General features: G+C 42.0%; 1 long non-coding RNA gene across 1 annotated transcript; it reads left to right on the top strand.

Annotated features, from left to right (window-relative positions):
- Positions 1-2,631: 2,631 nt before the first annotated feature.
- Positions 2,632-21,267, top strand: LOC130608832 (uncharacterized). The gene is made up of 4 exons (XR_008974650.1): positions 2,632-2,690; positions 5,057-5,155; positions 19,618-19,802; positions 21,079-21,267. It is a non-coding gene; the product is annotated as an uncharacterized LOC130608832 (long non-coding RNA).
- The last annotated feature ends 2,898 nt before the right edge of the window (positions 21,268-24,165 follow it).

The following is a 24,165-nucleotide window of genomic DNA, read 5'->3' as shown; positions in this document are numbered from 1 at the left end:
AATTTAAAAATTTTGGTTTGGACATTTGTAGGAATGTGTACTACTAGAAGGTCTGTTTTTTGTTTTTTTTTTAATAGTGAAGGGTGGATGATTCAAGCCTGTATAGAGAATATCGTTCTGGTTTTGTTTAATTCTTCAACTTCTCTTATTAGCTAGAGGTGCTAGTAAGTCAGTTAGGGCCAGCAGGTGATCATTGCTTCTAAAGCTTTTACTGGGGCATCAAAAACTTTTAAGTTCTTGCTTTGAAGATTTTTCTTACATTGAAGTATGCAAGACATTTCAGTGAAAGTCTGTGTTAATCTGCAAGTCTTAACCAAGTACAAAGCTTCTCATACAGATTCCCCATTTCCATCAAATATAGTTTGTGTGATGGTGAGGTGTGTGTATTGTAACTTCGTGTTTTTCAGAGTTCTGTTATCCCAACAGTCTTGCAGTGTTGTGCAGCATCATCTAGTGTAGAGATCAAAGTTTATCTGCTAAGGCAGGTGATTTTTCCAAGAGCTAAATATGTTAAGTACATGCAAGGCACAGAAAAGTTCTTTATGGATTCCATACTCTAAACCACACATAGAATAACTTCTGGGTTTTTGTTGTTTTTTTAAGGAATGTCTCCTTTTGTGCTGTGTGTTAAAGCATTATGTTCTTCATGTGCAGTGTACTTCATTCCCTTTGCCATAGCATGAATTCTAGCGTGATACAGATACTATCTATGGGAAGATGTTGCTTCTCATTGGCAGAACTTGCTAATGAATTTGATGTCTGTTCAAAACGGTATGATAATTTTTAGGTATTTCCAGACTTGCAATACTATAGAATTCCTTAATACAGATGGCAAGGGTTGTAAAGTGTTTTCCTTGAGCTTTCTTGAGATCCCTGCTTCTCATGTCAGCCTAGCTTATATCCCAGCTTGACAAGATACTTTCTTTTAATTTCTCAGAATTTTGGGATTGAGACTTTTTTTTGGTGATGCCATAAAGATTTAAAGTAAAATCATGCAACTTGGTATTCTATAAATATAGTAGTAATATCTGCTTTCTCATAAAGACTTGTTGGAGGCTGTGCTCCACAGCCTGGTCATTACAGCAGCTTTTGGGAAAGGTATTTCCAAAAACTTCAAGTAGTTACTGCAAGGGATTACTCCAACCAGTAGATGACTTCGACAGGATAAACTTTTGCCTCAGGAAAATGCATGTAAAAATTCTTAGGCTAGAGATTATGCTTGTGAGGTCGGTGATTAGGAACTTGCGGAATAAAGAAAATGCTGGATTCTGATTCCTGCTCTCATTTTTGCAACACAGGCTGTTGGGTAAAATAAAAGGCCACAATTCGTGAAGAAATGAAATTTCTGATTTCTGGGGACAGGTTTATGTGTTTCCAGTAGATTCTGTGCCTTCAGAGTGGCCTATTGGTTTGTACCTAAAATACCTATAAATAAAAGCTAACAAAACCTAAATTTTATCTAGAGATAATTGATTTCCTAGGTGTGAGTCTACTGCTGCTTTTCAAGAACTTCTCATCTTGAACCGTATGGCAAGGCAGTGGGGGAGTGCTAGTGTGACCTGAATAGGAATGAAGGGATGATGGCTTTGCTAAGGTGACACAGCTCAATTTCCCTCAAGAGGGAAGTGCCATTCAAAATCTTGTTTGGGTTTTTTGGTAGTACTTCTGTACCAGAGCCCTCTGCAAAGGCCCAGATCAAAACTGCAGAAATCAAATCAACCCCTTTGAGACAGTTGTGAAATAACTGCATTACAGGTGGACATTTATCATGAAGCTGATAGAGGAGAATAGCCAGGCTAGACTTTGAATGAGGAATGAGGCCATTGCACCCTTCCCTGTAGTCTACCTGTGAGAATGATTGAATGGCAGTACCTGCTATACAGCTTGGTATAAAACTGTTTAAATATGTGGTTTGATTTTCTTGTTTGTTTGGTTTTGTTTGCATTTTTGCATGTACTTCAGTGTATTTAATATACTACATAAAGTTTGTAGCAAATCTGCATTGTATTGCTTGGGCTGGTTTCATCTGTTTAGTTACTAACAATAGCCTGTCAACAATGACGAATCTGGGTCAAATGATACTTTTGAGGAGTTTCAAACAAACCCAAAACTCAAGAAGCCTACAGCTGCCAACCAACTCCTGCACAGCTGCTCCCTCATCTGTCTGGTGGAATGGGGAGGAGAATTGGAAAAAGGTAAAACCCCATGGGCTGAGATGAGAGCAGTCTTCACTGGCAGAGCAGAAGAAACTAAGAAGTCCTTGATGAGGGTACACACTACTTAGCAACAACTAAAACATCACAGTATCACAGTATGCTAGAGATTGGAAGGGACCTCGAAAGATCATCTAGTCCAATCCCCCTGCCGGAGACAGGAACACCTAGATAATGTTACACAGGAATGTGTCCAGGCGGGTTTTGAATGTCTCCAGGGAGGGAAGGAGACTCGCACACATCAGTGTGCTATCAACATTGTTCTCCGACTAAATCCAACTCAGCATTGTGCCAACTACTAGGAAGAAAATTAACTCTATTCCAGCTGAAACCAGGATAACAGTGGTGTTCACGACTAAATCTTGCAGCCAGCACATGGATTAATTCAAGGTGAAATCTTTAGCAGTACAAAATAGACTATTTGCAGCTAGATATGTTTAAAGAGTAATATGAAAAATATTTTTAGCTCCCAATCATGTAAGCAAACTTCTACTGAGGTGAGAGTGCTCAATATAAATGTATTGGTCTAGTTACATATGTAAAGTATCTCCCCTTTTCTGAGTGCATATGGCATCAAGTTAATTTTGGTTGGCCACCAGGGCAAGAATAACTTGTTGTAGCAGCTTCAGTGAAGTTCTTAACTCTCTTACTGTATTGATGCTGCTTATTTGATTTTAATCTTGTTACTCTCCCCGCTTTTTCTCGCAGAACTCAGATGAGGAAAAGGTACCTTGTTCTCTTTTGGCCATAAAAGCCTGTTGCTCCCTACAAACTTCTTGGGGTGAGGAACAATAACATCATGCCCCCTCCCCCCCAGTATTGAAAGCAATGTATGTGTTAGGGAATGTATGTGCTATTTTTGCATATTGCTGAATTGAAAAATGTTTAATTATTCTAATAGTTGTCTGCTAGGTTTTGGGGTTATGTTGTTTTTGTTTGTTCTTTGGGGGTTTGGTGGTTTTTGTTTATTTTTTTTTTTTCCCTAGCTAAAAGCTCTGAGGGAAGCGGGAATCTTTGCAGTGGTTTCATGAGTTGATCTTGGTTATTCATTCAGTCTGGCAAACCTCTGTATCAGCCTTCACTCTTACCACTGGCTGTACTTCCACTTTTGACCTTTCATCTTGCTGTAGTGCTAGTGTCTGTTCTTGGGTAGATTAACAATCAGAGTATTTGGATGATGTGATGCAGCATCAGTAACACACCACATTCAGTGATTCATGTGTAATCATGTGGCTTTCTACTGTATCTGTATTCTAAACATCTAGTGCATACAGGAAAAGTCCTGGTTCTGAATTTCTGTAGCTAGTATCAGCAAGATCTTTTCTTTGTTTAGTTGTCATGTAGATCCAGTTACAAATGCTTGTCTTAGGGTCAGCCTGAAGATGCCAGGCCTTTTCTCTTCAGAAGAAACTTAGCTCCATTATAGTCATATGTAGATGATATGCTGCCTATTTCTTCTGTATAGCAAAAAAATTATTGTAGCTATATAATGATCCAGAATGTCTTTTTAAGCAGTACAACTTTCCCTCTGATGTTGATAATTGTCAGATATTTTACTCTAAGACGAGGTTGTTTAGTGTATGTCTTGTTTATAACCCTTTTGTTGGGCCGTATGTGTGTCTTCCATGGGTAGAAGGCCATATCTGATGATCTTTGGGAAACCAGGGCAGGATGTAGCTGTGATAGCAGCATGCTAGCCTGTGTGAGAGATTTAATACCTACGCCATCTTTGTATAAGTACCCTGTAAACTTGGCTCTACACCTCTGCTTCTATGCTAGAGTAACCCAGTAACTCTGATGCCAATTCAGGTTAATTTACAGCAGAGCCCAGGCACTTTCTTTGTGCTCTGATTTATCAAGGTCTGGGTCTTACTAGAGCTTTTCTTTAAGGAACCTGCATAGATCAGGCAGTAGCTTAGATCACCCAAAAGTTCAGTGTGAATATAGGGTATCACTCAGAAGGTCACTTTCCAGGAGTAGGAAGTAGAAGATGGGGTTTGTCCATCAGGTTGTCCATAGCCTATCGCCAAAACTCCATTTTTTTAGGATAAACAGTTTTAGCTTAGAATTGTAGAAAATATGAATGCAGGGGAAGTGGGTGGAGTAGAGGAGGGGCATGGAGTTTATCAGAAGGGTTGTGCAGCTGCTGTACTGCTGAGAGAATGTACGTTGACACTGAGATTAAAGTACCTCCACTTACAAGCTAAGACATACGAACATCCAGAATATATGTATGGACAGCACAGCTTGAACTTCCAATTGTTTGTGAGTATCCTTTCTTTGCACAGACTCTATGGCAAAAACTATTGAAAGGAAGGGTAGGTGTCACCTGCCCACAGGAATAAGTTGTCCCAAGAGGGAGACCAGGGCTTTGTTCCAATATTTTTAAGAATTTAAACCAACTTTGTTATTTTTGCAAGTAGAAAAGGTAGTAATAAGATGAGAAATGGGTGGGCAGCTTAGATTATGGCTTAGCACAGTATGTGAACATGAGCAAAACTTAAAGAGGTTTTGTGACACATCTTTCCCTGCTTGTACACCTTGCTGCTGCTTTCCTTGTGAAGAAGCCTCTCTTTCACTTCCTTGTTTTGCCTTTAGTGCACAGTCTTGCTGGAAAGAAGATCTTAAAAACTCTGTCTCAGAAGCCCTCTTTCTTTTAGGCTTTGGGCATAATGAGTAGGGCTAGGTTAGATAAGTAAATTTGTATTTTTTAACAAGAGCTTCGTGAGACTTTTCTGCTTTGGTTGCAAGATGTGGCAGAGAAGATCTAGCTGTGTTTGGCCACTTGGTGGGGCTGTTTGCACAGATAGCGATGGTGAACGTCCGTTTTCTTTCCACCGTAGCTTTGCTGAGAAAGCCGCAGGAAACTTGCTGAATCTGCAGCTCCAGGATAACAACTTTGCAGCTTGGCATTCATATATTCTAGGACTAGCCAGGACCAGGTAAACGAAAAGGTGGTGGTTTTCTGTTTTTTTTTTTTTGTTACAGTTTTTGGGCAACTGCTGATCAGTTTTGCGGGAAGACCATCCAAACAACTGCAAAAACCTCTGCGTCCTTCTTGGTGTCATCTTCCAACTGAAGGATATGAAGAGTGCTTTGAGGTTGCTAGTACCCATGAAATCATGTTACATTATACAGAGTGGGACTCAGTTTTGAAGTGCCCTTTTTTACCTTTAAAAAAGCTTGCTTAGGCACTGAAGCCACCTTAACTGGTGGTGTGTCTCCAGAGCTTACTGAGAAGATGTTCCCATCTAAGGATACAACCATTTATGCTACTGAAGTAAGAACTAGTCCAGAGAAAGGAGATGATAAAGCCTGTACTTGGTAGTCACTTTCGTGTGGTTTGTGGAGGTGATTAGGTAAGGGAAAGTTTGAGTGTGAAAGGCTTGTACACATGGAGCTGTGTTTTGATGTCAAGGTGATGTGTGTGTGTGTATGTGTAAATTATGAGGTCATGAGGTGCAGAACAGAAGGAATCTGGTAGGTAAATGCTTCTGTGCATCAAAGTCTTCTATCCAGAGGGACATTTTCCTTTTGGAAAGATTCTCTTGATGTGTCCATGAAACTCATTAAGGCTAATCTTTCTTATTGTTGTAAGAGTAAAATGAATGGCCAGAGATGCCCGGAAATAAAAGCAAGGAAAACTTGAGCAGAATATCCACATTCTTTTTGCCTGAAAAATGCTTCCTTTTCCCAGTGCTAAAAAGGGAACACTGTTTCTTGAGACATCCTAAAATGGAGATAACTGCAAGTGACACGGTGAAACTATAGTATTTCACGCTTAGCTGATCTCTTTTCTGTGGCATTCAGTGGACCCTCTTAATTTGTGGTACTTACAGTGCTAATGTTTCCATGAAAATGCTTGCAGAATATTGTTAATGGTGGACTTTCTTGATACCAGTGGATACAAGAAAACAAATAGTAGGTATGTATTGGCACTACTGCAACACACTTCTATTTCTTCAACCCAAAAGTTTGGGTGCTGTCTTGCTGTTCTACAGCCCATTGCTCAATAACAGTAGGGTCACTCCAGAGTGACAAACCTAGTAGCAGCTCTGAAAAACTGCACTGATGTCTTGCGAGGTAGAGACCAGGCTTTTATTTTGTGTGCATGACTTGCTGGGAATTGTGTCAGGTTTGTTCCTCTTGTTTTTTATCACCTTGTGTCACTTTCATTTCTGTAATGATAATGGGCCAGAATCAGGTTTGACTCTTGTAGTCCTATGCATTGTGTAACAGCCCTGGTAGTCTTTGCCTCTATAGTGCTGACAATCTAAAAGAGACAATGTGACAGGTAAGCTGAAATGACCTTTCCAAGGTGTCACCAGTACCCCTTCCTGTACACAATTCTTTGCCAGTTTGTAGTAGTAGTGTTTGTTTCTCATCTGGCATTCTCAAGTTGTACATGTGTAGTCACTGATGAGGCCTGGGCTACCTAACACAGAAGAATCTACAGGATTCTTACTTTGTTTCTTGCTGTGCTCTTTGCTTTGGTGTGGCTGGGTGACTACTGCAAATATAAAGTCAATTTCTAGGGGTTTTGGGTTGCTTCTTGGGTTTGGTCTCATTTGCTACATGGAAAACTCGTGGGCAGAGCTGTTGCTCTTCGGGAGTAAACACCTACAATGCCTAGAGTGAGACAGGTCCTTACACTGTAATAAACTTACACTGTACTAAACCACAATCACTAGAGGTGCATGTTGCTGACTCTGTGAGAAGGGAGGTTGTAGATATGTTTGTTTTTTCCACTGAATGAAGTCCAAAAAAGCTCTGTTTATTACTGTGAGGCTTTTCTCTCTTTTCCCCAAGCAGAAAGAGAGCCAAGTGCTTAGGAGCTTCCTAATCTGTGGCAAATTATACAGTACTTATTGCGAAAGAAGAGTTGAGAGTGGTCAAGAGGTTGTGACAGTGATATTGTGAAAGGCGATGTACAGGAAAACATGCTTGCCAAGAGAAGTGGACATCACGTAAAAAATCGTTTTTGCAAGCCCAGCTATATAGGAGTGGGAGAGGCCAGTGCTTGTAGAAAATGAACAAACAAAAGGAGGGAAAACCCAGGTTATGTTGAGGTTTCCATAGCAACATAATACTTTTCCTGGAAATCTCAAATGATAAGATCTAATCTATCTGCTATTTAACTCCTGCATGCAAAGCCCTCTCCTTTCTCAGCTTACCTTCATCCTTTCTAGTGATGGGTGTACTGTCAATATGCAATGGTGGTCTGCATGGGGAATGGAATTCCTGGGACAAGACCATACCTGTTCTGTTCTCCCTTTTCTAAAGCACATAGAAAAGGCAAAGCTTATGAGGCAGAGGCAGTGTGTTTATGATGGGCTATGTGTAGGAATGACTTCCCATCTGTGCTGATCTTCTGTTTCCCACAGATCCCAGAGAGGAAGTGTTATGCTGAGGCTGAGAGCAGAGTTGCCAGACAGGTACGTTGTCGAGGTGTTCCATGGCTTTCAGTGTTTATTGTGTAAGGATGTGTCCTCCTTATTGGAAATGATACAGCAAGTACCTGTTGGAGATATACAACTATGTGGAGAGGTCATCGAAGTAGCCTGACTTAAATGTGTACTCAGCAGTCTGTCCAGCCTCCGATCTGGGGAGCAGAAATCCATGATGGCATGAGAGGGTTCTTGTGGAGGAAGGTGGAAGGCTGGCAGTTTTTACCTGATAAAAAGGACAACTGAGAGAGTGGGCAGCATGACAAAAGTCCATGAAGTTACTAATGGTCTCAAACATGTAGAAAAGAAAAAGGGACGTACGACTGGAAAAAGAGAAATATAACCCCCATTTTCAAGAAGGGGAAAATGGATGACCCGAAGAATTATAGAACAGTCAGTCTCACCTCTGTGCCTGGCAAAACCTTGGAGCAGATTCTCCTGGAAGGCATGCTAAGGCACATGAAAAACAACAAGGTGCTTGGTGACAGCCAGCATGGCTTCACTGAGGGGAAATCCTGCCTGACCAATTTGGTGGCCTTCTATGATGGGGCTACAGAACTGATGGACGGGGGTAGAGCAGTTGATGTCACCTACCTGGACTTGTGTAAAGTGTTCAACACTGTCCCACACAACATCCTTGTCTCTGAATTGGAGAGACATCAATTTGATGGATGGACCACTCAGTGGATAAAGAACTGGCTGGATGGCCGCACACAAAGAGTTGTGGTCAATGTCCAGCTGGAGACCAGTAAGGAGTGGTGTCCCTCAGGGATCGGTGTTGGGACCGGTCTTGTTTAACATCTTTGTTGCTGACATGGACAGTGGGATTGAGTGCGCCCTCAGCAAGTTTGCCGATGACACCAAGCTGTGTGGTTCTGTTGATACGCTGGAGGGAAGGAATGCCATCCAGAGGGACCTCGACATGCTTGTGAGGTGGGCTGATGCCAACCCCATGAAGTTTAACCATGCCAAGTGCAAGGTCCTACACCTGGGTCGGAGCAATCCCAGGCACAGCTACAGGTTGGGCAGAGAAGAGATTCAGAGCAGCCCTGTGGAGAGGGACTTGGGGGTGTTGGTTGATGAGAAAATGAACATGAGCTGGCTGCAGTGTGTGCTCGCAGCCCAGAAAGCCAACCTTATCCTGGGCTGCATCAAAAGAAGCATGACCAGCAGGTTGAAGGAGTTGATCCTGCCCCTTTACTCTGCTCTTGTGAGACCTCACCTGGAGTATTGTGTGCAGTTCTGGTGTCCTCAACATAAAAAGGACATGGAACTGTTGGAACAAGTCCAGAGGAGGGCCACGAGGATGATCAGGGGACTGGAGCACCTCCTGTATGAAGACAGGATGAGGAAGCTGGGGCTGTTCAGCGTGGAGAAGAGAAGGCTGCGTGGAGACCTCATAGCAGCCTTCCAGTATCTGAAGGGGGGCTATAGCGATACTGGGGAGGGACTCTTCATTAGGGACTGTAGTGACAGGACAAGGGGTAACGGGTTAAAACTTAAACAGGGAAGTTTAGGTTGGATATAAGGAGGAAATTCTTTCCTGTTAGGGTGGTGAGGCACTGGAATGGGTTGCCCAGGGAGGTTGTGAATGCTCCATCCCTGGCAGTGTTCAAGACCAGGTTGGACTAGGCCTTGGGTGACATGGTTTAGTGTGAGGCGTCCCTGCCCATGGCAGGGGGGTTGGAACTAGATGGTCTTAAGGTTCTTTCCAATCCTAACTATTCTATGATTCTATGAAGTGTCTGTTCTTCCTCAGTTGTAGAGAGAAGCCCTGAGTGGATGTGAAGTTCTCCATCCCTGTACAACAGAGGAAACAGATTCTGTTCTCTGCCTAATGCTCACAGTAGCAACACCCTTTGCTCCAACCCCCTTCTTACTTCTGACATAGCCAATGGCGGTCATGACAGAAGAAACTTTCCAACAGGGGCTGTTGGAGGGGAGAGATATCTGCAGTGGGAGGTGGGATGGTGGTGCTAGTGGAAGGTGAAGAATTCCCCCCTCACTGTATCTGAGGTCTTTTGCACAGTAAGTAGCTGCAAGGAGAGGGTGGCACGAGAAGGCCCAAATGATGCTATGTATATTAAGTACATACCTTTATAACTGCATTTAGGGTAGAAAAGTTCTTAACTTTCAGAGTAATGAAACTTGAAAACTACCCTGCAAGTGGCTGTTGTTTTAACCCTTTCTGGCATGGTACACGAGCTGAGGGCATATGATGATTTGGAGAGACTTATCTGTTTACAGGAACACTGTTCTGCATTTCTGTTGGTGAAAGCTGGTTTGTTGGTGGTGCTTTGTCATGTGTTGTGGGTTTTTTGTTTTTGGTTTTTTTTTTCGCTGCAGGTCTTAGGACTCTGGGTGAAGTTCTGTGGTCTATAGTGTGTGCTATGCAGGTAACGTAGGCTATTTTCAGTCTCTTCTGTTAGAGACCCGTTGCCTCTCTGACCGTCAGCACAGCATAGGAGGTTCAATAGCCTGGTGTGATCTTCCTGGTTCTCTGAGTCTTTGTGACTTTGAGGGAAGAGCAATGCCTATAGAGTATGATGTACAGTATGACATAGGGCTTCTGTATTTAGATGCATTATGTTACAGCCTTGTTAAGGGCCTGACTATGGCCAACTTCTGCAATATTCAGCAAAGGCAATGTTCTGTTTTAATAGGTGGGCTTCACTGTTTTTGGTTCGGGTTTGGTTGGTTTTGGGTGGTGTTATTTTTTTTTGTAGTTTGTTTGTTTGTTTTGGTTTTTTTTTGTTTTTTTTGGCTCTGACTGTTGTTTGTTATTAACCTGTTAATGGTATTGAGCCCTGAAGATTTGTGGATAGAAAACAACCATCACTACAATATTTAGAAGAAAACCAGCTTGAAGGGGTTCAAAGAGCAGTAATCCAGGTATGTGCCAATAAATAGGAAGCAGAACTTTAATATCCCTTAGCAAACCATCCCCCATCTTTACGCATTTATTATATTTTCTCATATTTCTCCTGACAGCCACCTGTTCAACTTCGGACCTGTTTGTAAAAATCTGCACACCATCTATCAGAGGGATACACACACTTACAAACTTCTGTTCTGTGGGCATTAAGTAAATTATTTCTTTAAGATCATATGGCAGATCTATAATTAATTAAACCCTCCATGATATTAGCGCAAAATAATTTAGCCTTTCTAAAAAGGTAAATGTAATTTGCCGATCTGGTATTTGGAAGAATGCTTTCCCCAAAATCAATTCCTTTAGTTTCCAGAGAATAGAAATGAGAAGCAATCTCATTTTAATTATATCTCTTTATTGCTAACAAAGGAATGATTTATGCAATTAAATTAACTGGCTAGAAAATTATTCTCAGCTGGGCTGTCCTAATTCTTTGCTTTCTGAATTGCAGGCTCTTACAGTTCTCTATGTAGATTAATTTTTCTGATATGCAAACAATGCTCCTTGTGTTAATTTTTAACATTTTTTATTCACAGCTCCCCTTTTCTTAGTGTCATTGACATGAGTAATATTTGTGCACTGCTGGGTTCTGATTCAGGCCTTTATATATAGAAAGATTGGGAAAAAATCTTTTCTTTTGAATCTCATTATTACCAGTGCAGAGCAAGGTTTTGAAGTTTTCTTATCTATTACTGAGAAACAGCAGCAGGAACATGGAAGGACTGCAAAGATGTCAAAGGATGCAAACTTCTGAAGGAGAACGTATCAATATTGAGGAGAGAGGTGAATTTACAGTTAATGTATTCTTAAACCCTTGGCTTTTTGCAGCCAGGCAAAAAGCTGAAATGCAAAGGGAAAAACATATAAAAATCTTTTATGTTGTACACAGACTTAACAGGGAAAGAATTTGGGATTTTCTTTCTGCCTGGGATTACCTTGCAGTGGCTGGCCAGAACGTTAGCTAGTGATATTTGGGCTGAGGGAAAAATTACCATGCAACAACACATTGTGACCATGTGCCAGCGCAGTCTGACATCTTCTGAATGGGGCACTGGTGTAATCTCCTGTTTTAAAACAGCAGCGAACATATTGCGGAGCACGTGTTCACTCTGTCTGAGCTGTCCTGCCCTGTATCAGTAGAGATGCGTCAGCTGGTCAGTGTTTGCTGTGTTGGCACTCTTGTGCTGCTATCAGATGGTTTTGGAATTAAAAAAGAGAAAAAGCAGTGTTTTATCCTGGTTGTTGTACAGTGCTTTGTGTGTGGAAAGGTTTATACCTTTGGTATTCCTAAGGCTTTTGAACTACCAGATAGGAAGGGTCAGGCTATGATGATTTTGATGGGACAAAAAAGCTACTCTGAGCCTGTTTCCTTTGTGTGTGGATCATCCAAGGGGAACCTTCCTCCTGGACTGGGTAGCTGTCGGGTGGGGAGTGGTGGGGTAGCTAGTGCAAGGCCTCTTGACTGCAGTTTGTGTTGTTCTTGAGGATACTCCTATAGAAACAGCACAAATGGAATTTGCTTAGAAAGTGGGATCACACTTATTGGAAGAACCTTTCTCAAAGAACAGTTGCCCTTGGCTTATGTCAAAGAGTGATTTTATTTTTTTTCCTCTTCCCTAGTCCTGCAAACTCTGCACTGGGTGGTACAGTTCTGCCCCATGAATACCTTGGCTCATACAGGAAAGGATATATTTGTACAGTGCCTGAGAAGGATGCTGCGATTTGGGGCAAGTTTACAAGCAGTCTGTAGAGCAGGCTTTGAGTTTAAAATGATCTAGGTTGAAGGACTGGTTAGAAATCAAAATCAAATTAATGACAAATGTTACCTTTAGGGAGGATACATCTGATTAAAAAAAAAAAAAGAGAGAGAAACAACTGCTTAGGCAAGCAGTACTATGGGATTTGGGCTCATAGTGACACATAGGTAAGTGAGTTAGTGATGGTCCTTTAAAAGGAAATCTTGTTCTTGGAAGTATTAATAGGAGTGATGTGTACGGTGTGGGCTTGGAGGAGAGAGACAACTCTGTGTTATTGGGTGACGTCTAGTAAGCTGGATGCGTGCTGGCTTTTCATGGTGCATTTCAAAAGCTCAAAATGGAAAAGAACTGGGAAATCATGGCCTGTGGGGTTAGTAATGACAAGTCTTACAGAGGGAGAAAAACAAACCTCACTTATAGCAAGGGGGAATTAAGTTAATACCAGGAAAACCGTAACCATAAACTTCAACGCCTACATATCAGCCTGCCAGAAAAAAAACCTTGAGCCCACTGGATGTGTCCTTTGGTACCCCACCGTCACCTGCTTCTGTACTTAACAGCTTTCTCGTACTCTGTGCTTGCCCTGTGTTCCAGCAGCCTATGTGGGTAAATGGTTTCATTCTTCTTCCTTATCTTCACTTAACTCCTGTTCCCTGCTAAGTATTTCATTCTACTTTGCCAGAGAATTCTGGGGGTGCTGGTGCTGTAAGCTGCTTCTAGTGATGACTAAGGGAAAGGTTTCAATTCTCAGCGCCAGAAATCTTCCATTCTTTTTGGAATAAGCAGTGCAAGTAAGCATACAAAGAACAGAGCAACCAAAAAGATATGCTCATAGTTGAAGGGAATGAAAGATGAAGAAGGGAAATTAAAAACAAAACCAACACAAATAAAACAGCCACAAACACGAAAACCCAACCAAACCAAAAAACAGTTCCTTTCCTACATCTGATAACAAGATGATGCTTCAATGGCATCTCTGATTCCCTTACAAAGGGCATACTTTGGACCACCAGAAAGCTTTTAATGAGGGCCAGTGTAAGTTGCAAAACCAGAACAGTCCTTTGTTTCTTTGTATAGAAAGAAAGGAGGCGAGTGCTGTGGTATCGGGAAACATCCAGTCCCAGGTATGAGATCTCCATGAAGCCACTATGGGAGGAGAGCCAAAGAAAAGCCTTCAACATTAGGAAATGCAGAATTTAAAGTGCACTTCTTACAAGTGCAGCCACATGGTGGTAACTAAGTCGATGAAAGTGATAGCTTCAAGGATAAGCTCCAAAAGAAACCGTTGCAATCTGAATTTTTGACTCCTTTTCTGTTCCTCAACAAAGAAAATAAGACTGAGTTCCCTCCAGATCCTCTAATAGAATTAACCACCTCTCCATGGACCATTTCCCAAATGTGCCAGGATTTAATTTTGTAGTGAGTGGTATCCAGAAAAAAACCTGCCTTTGTTAATACAGGGAATTTCTGTAAAGCAGATCTCTATTACAGGTGGCTGTTCTTGCTGTGAGATCCCTACCCCTGTGCCTGGCTGACAGGAGAATGCTTTTTCTCTCAGATAACGTTTAGTGCTTTGTGAAACTACTGTCTGCACGCACTGCTCTTCCAGATGAGATACTGCTGAGATATTAGTAAAATAAACAGGGGGTTAACCTGGTATAAGAAATGTGTGTGGATCAGTGAGAGGTGTGTGGTTGGGATGATGTGCTCTCTGGAAAACTGGGTGGAATTTGAAGACCTTGTCCGTTTGTTCACATTATCTTTAAAATAAGAGAAAAATCACTAGAAGGCCCAATTTTGCTTTTGCTTCATTCTTTGCTGTTATATTTGTCCGGATTTTTCTTAAGTCTAATATCTTCTAATTTTATTTCTACCCAGCTTCTTGTGAAGCAGGTCCCAGATAGACAGACTTTGGACTTGCTAGCATCAGAGTAGTCGAGTGGTATGTGAATAAAGGTAATTTTCTTCCTTTTCTTTTTGTTGTATAACATTAAAAATTCATGACTATTTTAATAAATATTTTAATAAATATTAAATGAATATTTAATATTTCATTTTAAATAACATTTGTTTATGTTGGATTCTAGGTATCTGAGTGCTAAAATTGAAGTTAAAATAATTTGGCTTGCTATGCTGAAAGAGACAAGTACAGCAAAGCTTTATGTTGGCCTTGCATTCTCATTTTTTCTGACTTTTCATTATTAGTCCTTCACATCTCACAGTAAATTACTGAGAGATAGTTCCTAGCTATATCTTGTGAGCAGCAGAAGAGATGAAGCAATGTAAAATATAGGTAATATATACTGAACAGTACTGTATGTAATTAGACTATATAGCTGTGTATGTATGTGATCTGTCTCATTGCATTTCAGAGAGAAACAGTGTAACAGTAAGATCAAGGGGTTTATCCTGTGGCCTGTTCTGTTCTTCTTGTCATCTTAAAGATTTAGTTTGGAGCTGGGTGATCATCTTAAGGTCTCTATGAAGATCTGTATGGCTACTGGGTCCAAATTGGCAATAGCTGCATTGCTTGTGTGAAGCTTTGTACTGAAAGACAAAAACCGAAACGGCTTAGTAAAGGTATTTGCCTCCAAATGTCAGCCTCACTGGACTCTCTCTGAAAAGCAGTCTCATCCTCCAGCATATGGACTTGCCCTCACCGTTCTGGTGTTGTCCACTCCCTGCTGAGACAGCTTTGTCCCATCATATAGGTTGCTAATAACACCATTAAACAGCATCGATCCCAGCATCCATCCCTTAGGGATGCTACTGGTAATGGACCATGAGTTGGAATTTGTTCTACTGATCAGTCCCAGCCAGTTTTCTGCCCACTTTATTTCTTAGTTCTGCCCATTCTGAATTTTCTTCTTGATTTCCCCCCTCCTTTGATCCAAATGAGCTCTTTCTACAGGAATCTCAGTGTTTAGAGCTGGATCAGCAAAGAATTTGTCACTCCATTGATTCTAAAGGGGTTTTGCAAAATTTTATATATGCAAATAATAATAACAATTATTGCCCCTAACAATGTGACCAGCAAGGGAATTCTCTATTATTATTTTTAGGTTTCTCTGTCCTCTGCAGATGCTACTTTAATGCAAATCAAACTTTGTGGATTGTGTTACCTATTGAAAAATAGTTTCAATTAGAAATTCAATTACACTGTCTTGGGGGGATGGAACTGACAGTTTCTTTGAATTTTGCATGTTATAGAGGGCTCCAAAGTGCCATAAATCTGCTAATTGATTTCTGTACCTGTAATGTTTGATTAGGTGTATTTTATTGTCTTCTTGGTTTTAATTAACCCCAGGCTTGTCAAAATGCTTCCACTGACAAAGGATATATGATGAACCGAGATAAACTCTATTAACAGAGGCTGACTTTTGTCAGTAATTGCTATAATGCATAAGAGTTATTAGAAATTATCGCACACAAAAAGAAACTATACTTTTGGTAACAACTTTTATGGGCTGCTATAAATCTGTTGACTGCCCCCTACATGCAAGAGATAAGCAACTGTGAATGACAAGGGGTCTGAAGGAAAATCAATCATTTGCTAGATGTCTTATAAATATTAAGAGTGACAAAATGAGGAGAGTTATGAAGTCTAAGTGCTGAAAATTGAATGGATGCTAATGTGCCTAAACTTGTACCCATTACAGACTGGGAAGGCTGTTGAGACAAGGATATGACTACCTCAGGAAGGTCTTGGTTTTACTGAAGCAGAACATGTTGCCTTGGCTGTGGATCTCTGAAAGACTAAAGTGATACTGAGTCTTTGGCTTCTAGGTCCTTGGTTGGAGTCCAGGTCTGGGCTCTTACCACTTGGCTGTCCATGGCTTCAGAGGTCAGGCACCCAACAGGGTCACATCACTAGTGTTTGAGGACAGAGGCAATCAGAAGTAATGGCTTGATGGGCTGATGATAGTTGAGACATTTTTGCTGAGAACAGAGGTACTTGGTGATGCTGTTTATATGGTCTGGTGTTAGAAATGTTCTATCTAGTAGTAACAGACAAACCATCTCTTAAAACAGGAAAGAAGAGTTAATATCTTCATTTTTACTGGTGTCTCCACCTTTAAGGACTTGGCTTATGTAAGATCTTTAGGTAGCAACATATGCACAGACTTCTGCATATGTTTCTATAAGTAAATTTCACTGAACTGCAACTTCATAGTTTGCAGATCTGTCCTTGTTTGCTCTCTGGGCCCTATGTTTGTCTGCAGCTCTGTATGTGTTGATGCAGGTATAGTCCTGTGAACAAAACTGATATAATATTGTGTGTATAAGCAGAGCAGTAATTAAGCCATACAAAGTTGTAAAAGTATAAGACAAGCTTTCTGCAACACAGTTGTTAAATTTGATATGACTATTTCCTAGAAACTCCACACAACCTTGTGTTTTATATTGGCAAGGCAAAGTTTGTAAATGCCTTTTTTTAATTCTTGGTTTTGGTTGTTTTGTTTTTTTTTATTTTTAAATTATGTGTGGGGAGTACATCTGAACCTCAGGAGCTGCAGAGACCTGTTCTCTTATTTTCTGACAATTTCTGTCCAAGCTTTGGACACTCTTGGCTGCTGCAATTTTAAAGTTGCCTATCAAATCTTCTGTCTTACTCAAAAATAGTTAATTTCAGTTAGACTTTTTTTTTTTAATCCACAGCTGAAATAATATTTTATACTGACCTTCATTTCCTTTGCTGCTTTTTGTAAGAATTGTCATAATGGCTCAACTGTACAGCTCCATGAGTGTGCATGGAGAATGAGTGGAGCCTTCCCATGTAGAGGTTACATGCAGTCCTAGAAACTGATTGATCTAGTTATTAGGATATTTAGCTTATTATTAACATTTTTTTTGAGCTCCAAGACATCTCTGGAGCTTGGAGGTGTGAAATTCGCAATTTGTTTTAGTTTAGCCCAAAACAGATCTTCAAATGCTTGGGGCTTTCTGGAGTAGGGCACTGGGCACCATAGTGTTTGAAGTGGCTCTGCTGCTGTGTGTGGGTATGCTGGGGTGGAGAGGCACAGCTGGTACCAGGGAAGCACTACCATGGGCACATGCATCTTTCAGTTGCCAGCAAGAGAAAAACATTTGGCCTGTTGATCCTCACTTATGAGCCATTGTTCTTGAATCCCAGTTCTTGTGGAATATTCCCGTACAGGACATAGAGGGAAGGTATTCTGTAGCATGCTAGGTTCCTAAGGACCATGTGTCTTTCAGCGAGTTGCTAGGGTGAGAACTGTCACTAGTTTCTACAGCCCAGCAGAGGACCTTGGTGCTAGACCCCTGGTGATGGTATAGGTGGGATTGCCTGTGGGATTCTTCTCTCTCAGCTGTTGTGAGAGCAAGGAATTCTAGTAGCTGAGTTGTGATCTGGCTTGATGTTTTGTGGACTATCAGAAAAGTCTAGACATCCCATAACTTTTGCTGTGGCAATGTGAATTGAGACCAGCACTGGAGAGGGGTGCAGAGTGTTAAAGATGCCTATATTAAAGAGCTGAGACAAACCTTTTAGGCTTGATATATTGCAAATGATTCTGTTGGCTGGACAGTTCAAGCTGGCTTGGTGTATGTGGTATCAGAGTGTTGCATCATGGTACTGCAATTATCCTACCACACTTGTACTTCTACCAGATTTTAAGGAGCAGTTGGTATGTTTAGTAGCTGAGCCTTTTTGTTTGTCTTGGTTACATAGCTCTGTTTAAGAGTTTCCATGCAAGTCTCGTGTGTGAAAATGCACATATATCTATATTCCCTCTTGGGTGTGCTGAAAACAATCCATTTAGAAACCAGGTGTCCTTGTCTTTCTTGGCATCTGGTTAAATATCAGCCAAGCAGGAGAAGGTAAATCCTAGGATGCCTTAACAACTGCTGGGTCTGTGAAGCCGTCGGCTTCATCTGATGGGATTTGAAGGTCATGGTGGTTGCCCACATGTGAAAGATGTGTCCTTATTCCCCGCAGATAAAACAGACCAAAATGATCTATCGTAAGGTCCCTAAACTAAGCTAGGAAGAGACTTGTGCATTTCAGTCTGCTGAGACCAGAGGTCGCTGTTGAACTGGAAATGGAGACACCCTTGCTTTTCCCCAGCCACCTTCTCTTTATTTTGTCCAGTGCTTAAGCCGCTCTGTAATAGCTTAGGCTTCTTTTTCCTTACGAAAAGACTGTGCTCTCAAAAGCAAAGCACAGCACTAGACTTCTGAGTATAAGGGACTGAATAGATACATCTAGAGGAGAAAGTAGGATAGTGCGGCTGAGCTCTGTATCTCTGCAGTTCACTCTTGCCTCACACACCTACCAGTATGTCCTGCAGATACCTCTCTTAATCTGCAGCTCTTCCATTCATTCCTGATCCCTGGCGTAGTCTTGTTTATAGCAGACATATCTTCTTTTAGCCATGGTGGCTGTCTGTAAAAAGAGAAACATATACAGTGATGAGCAGAGCAGCAGAGTAGCAGCCAAGGCAGTGTGACAGTGATGGTGTAAGGATGAGAGGAGCACGAATTTGTAGGAAGTATGATTTCTCTTCTGTCTGCAGGTCTGGAGGAATGAAACTGGTCAGAACTAGACACACCTTTGGGTAATATGGCTATCCTGAAAATGAGCAGCTGTTGGAGGGGAGCACATACAGGCACAATGGTTGGTGTTTGTGTTCAGGTGGCCATACAGTATTTTCTAACTCTGGGGTATGGGCTGCCTCCTTCACACAATTGAACTGAACTGACTGTGTGTGAGGAAGAGATTTAGCGAGGCTCAGAAACCTTGCATATGGACTCTGAAAGTGAGTCTATCTCAATCATACTCTGCTGGAACAGCAGCATGTCAGGCATGCCTTGTCACATGGACAAGCGGTGGTTGTGTAGGTTCTGGTTAAAACTTGGACTGAGTAGTAGCACTGCAGGGAAAGATATTTTGAAGCTCATTGAGCCCCTTTTGGCTGTACTGGAGGTTAAACTACTGCTGCACTCTTTCAGACGGGTATCATCCTCTTCTGGGTAGGCCTTGGGCAGGAGACATATTGCTGCCTCTTTGTACCCCAAGGCTGAACCACTGATCCCAGCTGATCCTGACCTGGCTGTGAGCCTGTCTGCACCAAGTCAATTCCCAGACAAGGAGAGCTGGCTGAAAATGCTCAGTTCCTTTTATGAATCTCCGTAAAATCCCATAGGTCATAATATCCTGCAAGCTGCACAGGTGAATTAGCATCTTATGTTAGCATTCCTTACTGCTTGAAAACACCTTGGCTTTTAACTTCATTACTCTTCTCTAGAGAAAAAGCAAATGAGAGCTTCCTTCAGAGATGATGAACACTTGTGCCTTTCTGCAGGAGAGTGGTCAGGAATGCCCGAAATTCAAAAGATGAGCCATCTATGGCAGCAAGAGCCTGGGAAGCAAACGAACTGTGCTTCACATCACTCCAGTAATTCAGTATTCACAGCAGACTGAGATCCAGCAGTATGTTCTCAATTGGTTTATTACAGTCAATACTTATTATTAATAGATATGAAACGGACAAGATCTGGGCCTTTTGATGTTGTGAATCGATACAGATCTGTTCACTCCCTGAAACTCCAGGCTATTCTTAGCAGAGCCACAAATCCTTAATTAAAACTTGAGTCTTTTGCCCAGACCTGTAAACTTTATGGATACCTTTGTCTTGGCAGAAACAGGTCTTTCATTAGTCCTGCTACTCCAGTATGCATAGGCAATAAGCCATCCAGCAGAAGGCACTATTTGGCTAGAAAGATTAGTGTGGTGTGGTTATTTTGGCAAATGCTGTGCAGGTAGCCAGTACAGTCACAGCAGCATAGCTGTCACATTGAGCATTGCCTGGTTATGTTTGGACTTGAGCTGTGCTGCTCTTCCCTTGGGAGCAGAACTCTGCATTCGAAGCTGTGGGAGTGTATGAAACACTATAGTGTCTAAGTAACTTGCAACATCCTGTAATGTTACTACACAAAAGGTCCGAGTTAATGATCCAGTCGATTTTACAAGTCAACTGTGTGACAATAGAAATTAATATTCATTGATGAGCCAATCTGAAAAGCCTTGATTTTTATTATTTTTTTTTCTCTCTCTAATAGTTTTGTGTCAAATCTTAGGTGAGTTTATATACTAGTGTATGGATCAGAGGGTACCTGGGGATAAGAAGCATTTAATTAACCTTTTTCCTACCCTGGAAAATACAGTGCAAGATATGTTGTTTGAAACTGCTCAAGTAGAGTGCCATTCTAAAATATCCTTCTAGTACCAGAATGAGTAGATGGAAAAGGAGATTCCTGATCAAATGTGGCTTCATTTAGGGGGCAAAATGTAAGTAGCTGAGGCCAGATTCTGCTCTCTTTTTCTTCTGATTTATACGCAGTTAAGCTTGCACCATTGTAAAATCACAGTGAGAAAAAACCCTGTGGTATAGGGGAAGAAGGTTGAACTTTAACTGACGTGTAGTTAAAAACAGGCTTGCTGAGTGAAAGATGCTGGCTGTGGCAAGTTTCCTCCCTGCAGCAGAAGGCTACATGGATGGGACTTCTGTCTAGCATGTTGGTAGTCAGAAGTGGCTACTTAAACTCTGTTTATCCCAAAGAGCCATAGTGTCAATCACCTGCCCAATACAGAGGTGGGTGTTGGTTGGCTGAGAGCAGTTCCTTGGCACCTTTGGACAACTCTGCTTTTGTTTTGGGTTTCTTCCTTTTTTTTTCTTTCCAAACCCCCCCCCCCCCCCCCCCCCCAGATTGAGCTGAGCTGAACTGACTGATGTCCTATGCTGTGCCTGAAGCAAGAGGTTGCATGAACAGTTCCTCATCAACCCTGGGACCAACCCATGTGTGAGATAAGGACCTCCAGGGATGCACCATCTTTCCTCCCTCCCTGCTGAACATATCTTTTTTCTCAGAGAAAACAAGCAGATGAACTTGTCTGATCTTTGTTCTGTTGTTCAACATTAGCAGGGACTGGGTGAAGATAACTTCTCAAAGGGGCATATGATATAGAGCTCCTGGTCCTGCTTTTTGCTCTCTGAGGCCCAGTAAGTTCTGTAGCATCTTCAGACTGTCCCTGTCTTGTAGCTTCTCTCTTGCAGAGCCAGTACGTAACAAAACTCCTCTAATAGCCTTTATGGTCTTAACCCAATTTCCTTCAAAACTGCCATATGTTGTGAGCTTTGAGAGGGATTAAGAACTTCAGAAGGCTGCTCATTAATATACCACGGAAAGGAGGGATTGTGGCATTCGGAGTGCCTGCAGGCAAGCAATAGAAAATCCTATCACTTGTTTTGGGGCAGAAAAAATTCATGCCTTTATCAAACTTAAGACTGCCTCCTTCAGCAAGAATTTTTTTAATTGGAGAAAATGTGAGGGAAGCCTAACTTGCTGTTTTGTTGTCATATTGGCGGGTGCTCTGAGAAGTTTGTAAAACTTGTGAAGAAATGATATTGTGCAGAGAATGAGGAACTCCAGAGAAGAACTAGATGCTGCAGAGATGAGGCTGAGTATCCTTCTGAGTAACTGCTTCCCTCCATATCAGCATGAGATCTATCCTGGCTGCTAGGGAGACTTGCAGGGTGCTAAGCCAGCCAGGTGCTGTCTTCTGGCACTGCTAGGTCACAGGCATCCTCCCATCAGCTGCACTAGGAAGTTGGTGATCTCTGATTTAGTCTTGGAGGACTTAAATATAATAAATAATAAATATAATAACTTTTTCAGGATTTGGAAAGTAGTGATGCAATCCATTGGCTGTCATGGAGTGGGACACCCTTCTTTCTGGATGGCTCAGTGCTAATGTGTGCTAGTCCTCAGTACTGATCAGCTTGTTGAGGCTCTGGTGACTGCCATCTGGAGCTAAGTCCTGCCTGGATCAGGACAAGGAGCAGTTCCCTATGGCCAGAATGCCTCCATATGGGTGAGAAAGAAGAGTCTGTCTGTAGCTATGGTAGATTTTGTGCAATAAAGCTGAGTACCAGAAGGTGGCCATTTCTTATGCATGTGTGGATCATCTGTCCACAGTGCACAAACAGATTAAAACTGGAAGTATTTTTCACCTAGAACACCTAATCTTTGATTCTGTGGGTTTTGTAGCCCTGTGCAAGGAGTGTTATATCACAGTACTAATGACTGTGATAGACACTGTCTCCTGATTTGGAGGTCTACAATTGAGTTTATTCTGCATTTGGAGAGTTCCCGAGATCCTTTGTTGCAAGCTGTGTTTGAAGGACCAAGTGCAGTGATAGAAACAGCTCTAAGAAGCAGGATCCAGAGGTCAATTAGTGAATGAGCAGGGATAAGAAAATGAAGGTTGAAAACCAGTCAAAGATATTTACAGTCTGCATGGCCTTCCCTCTCCTGATGCTTTATTTTTAATGGCTTGTTGCTTTTACCTCTCTTTGTTTAATGAATATTTTGCTGAGTTATTGGAAGTGCAAACTGCATCCAGAAGCAGGACACTCACGGTTTATTATATTCATACAACTCAAAAACAGCCAAATTGATTCCCCCCCTTCATCTTTAAATTTTGCAGTGCGTTTACAGGTAGTGACAGCTGTGAGACTGACAACACTGGAGATACAGAAGCTGTGTTTAGGTAATGACCCCAGCAGTGAGTGGGGAGAGCACCTCTCTTTGCCTGATGCTTACTCCTTCTCCAGACACCTCTCCTTGCGGCTTGGGGCAGATACAGTCCTTGGCTGCTTGGTTGATATGCTGGTCTCCACTGCTGCTGGAATGGCTTTGAGAAGCTGGGCCTATCTTTTTCATCCAGTTACCAGCCACTTTCATGCCAGTGTGATCAGCTGCTCTCATATAACCAGACAGCTGAGGTAGTAGACATTCTCAGTTAGCACAGAGCATGAACTTGCAGCTCTGCAAAGGCAGCTGGACTTGAACCACTGAGGGTGACTTCAGCTTCCCTTGCTGCGGGAGATGAGTGGCTTGTGGGAAGAAACATAAGCAATGGTTGCTTGGGGTGGTCTTCTTATTTAAGCATCTCTGGGAGTTTCCACTGATTGTCAGGCTCACTCCATATAATCCTTTCTGTAAGTGGCAGAGAAAATACGTGGTGGTTTCTACCTTCTTTAGGGCAGCCTGCATAGACCTGTAGTCTGCCTGCCCCCTCCTTGGGGTGTTCTCCTCTTACTAGTGCAGAGGTGGACATGGCAGCAAAGCGTAGGGCGGTTCTTGGAGCTATGCTAGCTACTGGGCCCTGGGACTTTGTCCTGCACCTACTTCACCTGTCTGACAGGAGTGTAGTACCAGTGGGCTTCAAAGGCACCCCTGTCTTCACAGGATGGCAAAGGGGCAGGTGAGAAAACCAGGAAGTAGGGAGATCTCTTCTCCTGAAGAAAAAATAAAGGACTTCACCCTCAGTATGAAACAGCAATCGGTTTTCATCTCAGCCCTGGTTAATGAGGGCATTTTGATCTACAGTTGTTGACTGCAGAAAGAGCCTCCCTGATAAAGAGGGAAGGGATGTCCTAGGGGAGAGGGTCGCTGAATATGCATGGCCCTGAGTCTCTTTGTTTAGCTGATATCTGACTATATTTATTCTTCTAGATTACACATTCTGACTGCGGAACAAAGGGCTGGCAGGAGCTGCTCTCTTGTGCTTAATAATTTGAGTAAATTTACATTTCAATGCAGCCCTCTGCAACTTCCCACCCCCCATGGAAAGAGCAGAATTTCTCTGTTGTGGGGAGGGCGAAAAGAAACTACTATCCCAGTGGCCAGGCTGGGAGATTTATGACTATTCCTCCCTGAATTTATTCGTCATGAACCCTGCATGTGCGCCTACCTGCCTGATGCAGAGGTGTTTTCTTCCCTGATCCCTT

This window comes from Pezoporus wallicus, unplaced genomic scaffold, assembly GCF_028554395.1.
Source record: "Pezoporus wallicus isolate ANWC-B61680 ecotype Strahan unplaced genomic scaffold, APGP_CSIRO_Pwel_v1 scaffold_7107, whole genome shotgun sequence".
In the NCBI taxonomy this organism is placed as follows: domain Eukaryota; kingdom Metazoa; phylum Chordata; class Aves; order Psittaciformes; family Psittacidae; genus Pezoporus; species Pezoporus wallicus.
The sequence above is the reverse complement of the archived record's forward strand: the minus strand, read 5'-3'. Positions and strand labels throughout refer to the sequence as shown.